We start from the raw sequence: 7,608 nt of genomic DNA on the forward strand, positions 1-7,608 counted from the left end.
AGAGGTACACTCACCCAGATCACAGTCACCCCCCCACCCCCAGAGGTACACTCACCCAGATCACAGTCACCCCCCCCCCCTCACCCTCACCCCCAGAGGTACACTCACCCAGATCACAGTCACCCCCCCTCACCCCCACCCCCAGAGGTACACTCACCCAGATCACAGGGGTCACCCCCCAGAGGTACACTCACCCAGATCACAGTCACCCCATCCCCATCCCCACCCCCAGAGGTACACTCACCCAGATCACAGTCACCCCCCCCCCTCACCCCCACCCCCAGAGGTACACTCACCCAGATCACAGTCACCCCCCCCACCCCCAGAGGTACACTCACCCAGATCACAGTCACCCCCCCCACCCCCAGAGGTACACTCACCCAGATCACAGGGGTCACGCCCCCTCACCCCCAGAGGTACACTCACCCAGATCACAGGGGTCACGCCCCCTCACCCCCCCTCACCCCCACCCCCACTCACCCCCACCCCCACCCCCAGAGGTACACTCACCCAGATCACAGTCACCCCCCCCTCACCCCCAGAGGTACACTCACCCAGATCACAGGGGTCACGCCCCCTCACCCCCCCTCACCCCCACCCCCACTCACCCCCACCCCCACCCCCAGAGGTACACTCACCCAGATCACAGTCACCCCCCCCTCACCCCCAGAGGTACACTCACCCAGATCACAGGGGTGACCCCCCCTCACCCCCACCCCCAGAGGTACACTCACCCAGATCACAGTCACCCCCCCACCCCCAGAGGTACACTCACCCAGATCACAGGGGTCACCCCCCCACCCCCAGAGGTACACTCACCCAGATCACAGTCACCCCCTCACCCCCAGAGGTACACTCACCCAGATCACAGTCACCCCATCCCCACCCCCACCCCCACCCCCAGAGGTACACTCACCCAGATCATAGTCACCTCCCTCACCCCCAAGAGGTACACTCACCCAGATCATAGTCACCTCCCTCACCCCCAAGAGGTACACTCACCCAGATCATAGTCACCCCCCTCACCCAGATCATAGTCACCCCCAGAGGTACACTCACCCAGATCATAGTCACCCCCCTCACCCCCAGAGGTACAGCGACGCGGATCATAGTCACCCCCCAGAGGTACACTCACCCGGATCATAGCCACTCCCCACCCCCAGAGGTACACTCACCCGGATCATAGGGGTCACCCCCAGAGGTACACTCACCCAGATCATAGTCACCTCCCTCACCCCCAAGAGGTACACTCACCCAGATCATAGTCACCCCCCCCCCACTCCCAGAGGTACACTCACCCAGATCATAGGCACCCCCCCTCACCCCCAGAGGTACACTCACCCAGATCATAGGCACCCCCCCTCACCCCCAGAGGTACACTCACCCAGATCATAGTCACCCCCCCTCACCCCCAAGAGGTACACTCACCCAGATCATAGTCACCCCCCCTCACCCCCAAGAGGTACACTCGCCCAGATCATAGTCTCCCCTTCCCCCGCCCCCAGAGGTACACTCATACCTCACCATCCCCCAGCAGAGGTACACACCTACATCCCCTCCCTCCCCCCAGCCCCCAAGAGGTGTATGCACACACCCCTACCCCTTGACAAACACTCACACATGCCATACTCATCCCCAGAGGTACATGCACACTCCCATCTCCTGAGGCACACACACACAACCAATCCCCAGAAGCACATTCACACATCCCACCCCAAACCGTAGAGCTACACTCACACACCAATCCTCAGAGATAAATGCAAACAGCCCCACCTCCAGAGGGTCATGCACACACTGCCACCGCAAGAAGTAGACTCACATAACCCCATCCCCAAAGATACACTTACATACTTCACCTCCAGAGGCACATTCATCCACATCACACTCATACCCCCACCCCAAGAGAGGCACTCATCCAGAGACAATCCCCCACCCCTGAGGTACACTCATCCAGATCACGCATACCCCCACCCACAGAGGTACACACACCTGAAGACATACTCATGCACCCCACGCCAAGCGGTACACTCACATACCCCATCCCCAAAAGGTACACTTATCTAGAGACACACCCTCACACCCAGAGACACCCTCACCTGGAGACACATATTATCACACCCAGAGTGACACACACACACACACACACAGAAAGACACTCAGCTGGAGACAGAATACCCCCTGGAGAAACACTCCCACCCCCAGAGAGACACACACCAGAGATACACAGTCACCCCCAGATAGATACTCACCAAGAGACATACACCCCTCAACAGAGACACACTCACCTGGAAACACAAACACCCACCCAGAGAGAAATCCAGCCAGAGACATACACACCCAGAGGTACACACACTCATACAAAGAGATGCTCAAAGAGACAGTCCCACACACACATCAACAGATACCATGAAACACACATACCTAAAGACACCTAGAGATACAAACATACATAAAGCGACACACGAGTGGAGAGGCAGAACCAAAGAGCTACACAACCCACAGACAGATACAGATAAAGTTGCCCAGAGAAGAGGGAAACCTTGCATAGAATCCTAGGTGTTTCTGAAAAATAGGATTTATATGCATTTTGAGAGGCAAAGAATAAATAGGGATAGTCAGCATGGTTTTGTGTGAGGAATTAGTATCTTACAAATTGATTGGGTTTATTGAGAAAGTAACAAGGAAGATTGATGAGGACAGAGTGGTAGATATTGTTAGTTAGACGTCAATAAAGGCTCCACATGGACTAATTAGTAAAATTAGATCACGTGGGATTCAAGGTGAGCTTGCCAATTGGGTACAAGATTGGCTTAATGGCAGGAGACAGAATATGTTGTTGGAGGGTTGTTTTTCAGAATGGAGGCCTGTTACCAGCAGTGTTCCCAAGGATCAGTGCTGGGACTACTTTTGATTGTCATTTGTGCAAATAATTTAGATGAGAATATAGAAGGCATGGATCTTTGCAACGATAAGTACGTGGATGACACCGAAATTAGTGGACAGTAAAGAAGGTTGTCTAGGATTACAATGAGATCTTGATCAGTTGGGTCAATCGGCTTATGAGTGGCAAATGGAGTTTAATTTGGATAAATGTGAGGTCTTGCATTTTGGTAAAACAAATAAGGTCAGGACTTATATAATTAAAAGTAGCATCTTGGAATAGAGAGATCTGGGATACAGGATCATAATTCTTTGAAGTTTGCATCAGATGTAGACAGGGTGGTTAAGAAGGTGTTTAGTGTACTTGCCTTCATTGCTCAGGCAATGAAGTATATGAGTTGGGATGGCGTGTTGAAGTTGTAAAGGTCGTTGATGAGGCCTCTTCTGGAGTTCTGGTTGCCCTCTTATAAGAAGGATATCATTAAACTGGAGAAGGTTCAGAAAAGATTTACTAGAATGCTGCTGGGAATGGAGAGTTTGAGTTATAAGGAGAGATGGGATACCTTTTTCACTGGCATGTAGAAGGTTGAGGTTTTTTGAGGTTTATAAAATCTTAAGAGGTATGGATAAGGTGAACAGCAAGTGTCTTTTTCCTCTCGGTGGAAAGATTGGGGCCATATTTTTAAGTTGACAGGAGAAAGACCTAAAAAAGACACGAGGGGAAACTTTGTTTACACAGAGTGGTTCATGTGAGGAAGTGGTGGATCTGAGTACAGTTACAATGTTTAAAAGACATTTGGAGAAGTACATGAATAAGCAATGTTTGGAAAGGTATGGGCCATATGCAGGCAGGTGGGAATAGTTTAGTTTGAGATTATGGTTAGAACAAAGCACAAAGAAAATTACAGCACAGGAACAGGAACAAGCCTGCACCAATCCAAATCTTCTATGTAAACCTGTTGCCTATTTTCTAAGGATCTGTATCTCTCTGCTCCCTGCCCATTCATGTATCTGTCTAGATAATCTTAAAATGATGCTATTTTGCCCGCCTCTACCACCTCTGCTGGCAAAGTGTTCCAGGCACCCACCACCCTCTGCATTAAGAAATTTCCATGCATATCTCCCTTAAACCTTTCCCCTCTCACCTTGAACTCATGACCCCTAGTAATTGGGACTCCCACTCTGGTAAAATGCTTCTTATTGTCTACCCTATCTATACCTCTCATAATTTTGTAGACCTCAGTCAGGTCCCACCTACCTCTATCTTTTAATTGAAAGTATTCATAATCTACTCAACCTGTTTTCATAGTTAGTACCCTCCATACCACGCAACATACTGTTGAATCTCCTCTGCACCTTCCAAAGCATCCACATCCTTTTGGAAATGGCAGTGTGGTTGACATGGACTGGTTGGGCTGAAGGGTCAGTTTCCATTTTGCATGACTCGTATGTTTCAGTAAGATCTCCTCTCATTCTTCTCAACTAAGATGACTACAAGCCAAACCTATTCAACCTCTCTTCATAAGAAAATCCCTGCAAATGCAGGATCAACCTAGTGAAACGTTTCTGTATTGCCTCCAATATCAGTCAGTCAATCTTTCCTTAGGTCTGGCATGAAAACAGTTCAGTATTCTAGATGTGGTTTTTATAGTGCTTTGAATAGTTTCAGCAAGACCTCCCTAGTTTCATACTCCATTCCCTTTGCCGATCACTTGTTGAAATTGATTGCTAGCTTTTTGTGATATATGCACACTGACTTACTCCTAAATCCCTTTGCTGCAGCTTTTTGCAATCTTTTCCTTTAAATTCTGAGATGAGGACATTTCTTCACTTAGAGATAAGTGAGCCTGTAGAATTCACTACCATAGAAGGTAGTTGAGGCTAAAACATGATGTGTTTTCAAAAAGTAGGTAGATATAGCTCCTGTGATTAAAGGGATCAAAGGTTTTGGGGAGAGGGATGGATCCAGATGTTGAGCTCGATGATCAGCCATGACCATATTGAACGTAACAGCAGGCTCAACGGGTCAAATGGCCCACCTCTGCTACTATCTTCCAAGTTTCTATGTAAATATTATTCAACACCTCTTTTCCTGCCAAAATGCAAACCTCACATTTTCCCACATTATATTCCATCTGCCAAGTTTTTGCCTATTGACTTGTCCACATGGTTCATTTCTATCAACTAAGTCATTAATAAAGATTGTAAATAATCATGGCTCTAGCACTGATCCCTATGGCATTCCACAAGTTACAGGTTTCCATCCTGAAAATGCCCCCCATCCTAACTCTCTATCTTCGATTAATTAGTTGATTCTCTATCCAAGCTAATATACTACCACCATCACAATGGTCTGTTACATTAAAAAGCTTTATATAAATACCTTATTGAACATCTTTTGGAATTCAAATATTTTGCATCTACTGGTTTCCCTTTATCTATCCTGTTTATTACCTGCTCAAAATCAGGCATGATTCCCCTTTTGTGAAGCTACCTATGGGTCCCTGTGTGTATTTAAGTTTACATGGATCTGTTAAGAAAATAATTTGTGGCTAAAGGAATGCTGGGCTCTATTTCTAACAATGGTTCTCAACCTGACTTCTCAGGACCTTTATGTAGTTTGCATGTTTGGATTAGATATAGCCTATCAATTCTTTAGCTGATTTGGCAATTAAGATTTGTGAAGCCAGACAGCACATTGATTACAGGTGAGTTTCAGCGATGTCAGTGGATTTCAGGTGGAGGGGAGGAAGGGGTATAGCTGATCTATTGCAAAGGGAGATACAACAGGATTGGGACAAGGGGGAGTACAAGGAGATTATCACTTACAACAACAAAAGGGTAGCAGAAGATACAAGATAGGGCTTTATCCATTCAAATTTGGATAGACAATAGGGCAGAATGGCCTACTCCTGCACCTTCGAGCCTGCACCACCATTCAATATGATCATGGCTGATCATCCTTAATCAGTATCCTGTTCCTGCCTTATCTCCATAACCCTTGATTCCACTATGTTTGAGAGCTCTATCCAACTCTTTCTTAAATGAATCCAGAGACTGAGCCTCCACTGCCCTCTGGGGAAGAGCATTCCACACAGCCACCACTCTCTGGGTGAAGAAGTTTCTCCTCATCTGTCCTAAATAGTCTACCCCATATTTTTAAGCTGTGTCCTCTGGTTCGGCACTCACCCATCAGCGGAAACATGTTTCCTGCTGCCAGAGTGTCCAATCCTTTAATAATCTTATATGTCTCAATCAGATCCCTTCTCAGTCTTCTAAACTCAAGGGTATACAAGCCCAGTCCCTCAAGTCCTTTAGTGTAAGGTAATCCCACCATTCCAGAATTGACCTTGTGAACCTAGGCTGCACTCCCTCAATAGCCAGAATTTCTTTCCTCAAATTTGGAGACCAGAACTGCACACACTACTCCAGGTGTGGTTTCACCAGGGTCCTATACAGCTGTAGAAGAACCTCTTTGCTTCTATACTCAATCCCTCTTGTTATGAAGGCCAGCATGCTATTAGCCTTCTTCTGTACCTGCATGCTTACCTTCATTGACTGGTGTACAAGAACACCCACATCTCTCTGTACTGCCCCTTTACCTAAATTGATTCCATTTAGGTAGTAATCTGCCTTCCTGTTCTTGTCAACAAAGTGGATAACCATACATTTATCCACATTAAACTGCATCTGCCATGCATCTGACCACTCACCTAACTTGTCCAGGTCACCCTGTAATCTCCTAACATCCTCATCACATTTCACCCTGCCACCCAGCTTAGTATCATCAGCAAATTTGCTAATGTTATTGCTAATACCATCTTCTATATCATTAATATATATATATTGTAAAAAGCTGCAGTCCTAGTACTGATCCTTGCGGTACCCCACTGGTCACTGCCTGCCATTCTGAAATGGAGCTGTTTATCACTACTCTTCGTTTCCTATCAGCCAACCAACTTTCAATCCAAGTTAGTACTTTGCCCTCAATACCATGCGCCCTATATTTGCTCTCTAACCTCCTATGTGGGACTTTATCAAAAGCTTTCTGAAAGTCCAGGTACACTACATCTACTGGATCTCCCTCGTCCATCTTCAGAGTTACATCCTCAAAAAAATTCCAGAAGATTAGTCAAGCATGATTTCCCCTTCATAAATCCATGCTGACTCTGACCTATCCTGTTACTACTATCCAGATGTGTCGTAATTTCTTCCTTTATAATAGACTCCAGCATCTTTCCCACCAGTAAGGTCAGACTAACTGGTCTATAAATTTCCTGCTTTCTCTCTCCCACCTTTCTTAAAAAGTGGTACAACATTAGCCACCCTCCAATCCACAGGAACTGATCCCGAATCTATCGAACTCTGTAAAATAATTACCAACACGTCCACGATTTCTCGAGCCACCTCCTTCAGTACCCTGGGATGTAGACCATCAGGCCCCGGAGACTTATCAACCTTCAGACCTAACAGTCTCTCCAACACCAAATCCTGGCAAATATAAATTCCCTTAAGTTCAGGTCCTTCAGCCACTGTTACCTCAGGGAGATTGCTTGTGTCTTCTCCAGTGAACACAGATCTGAAGTACCAATTCAATTCTTCTGCCATTTTTTTGTTCCCCGTAATATATTCCCCTGTTTCTGTCTTCAAGGGCCCAATTTTAGCCTTAACCATTGTTTTGCCTTTCACATACCTAAAAAACTTTTACTATCCTCCCTTATATTATTG

Source organism: Chiloscyllium punctatum, chromosome 19, assembly GCF_047496795.1.
Source record: "Chiloscyllium punctatum isolate Juve2018m chromosome 19, sChiPun1.3, whole genome shotgun sequence".
Classification (NCBI taxonomy): domain Eukaryota; kingdom Metazoa; phylum Chordata; class Chondrichthyes; order Orectolobiformes; family Hemiscylliidae; genus Chiloscyllium; species Chiloscyllium punctatum.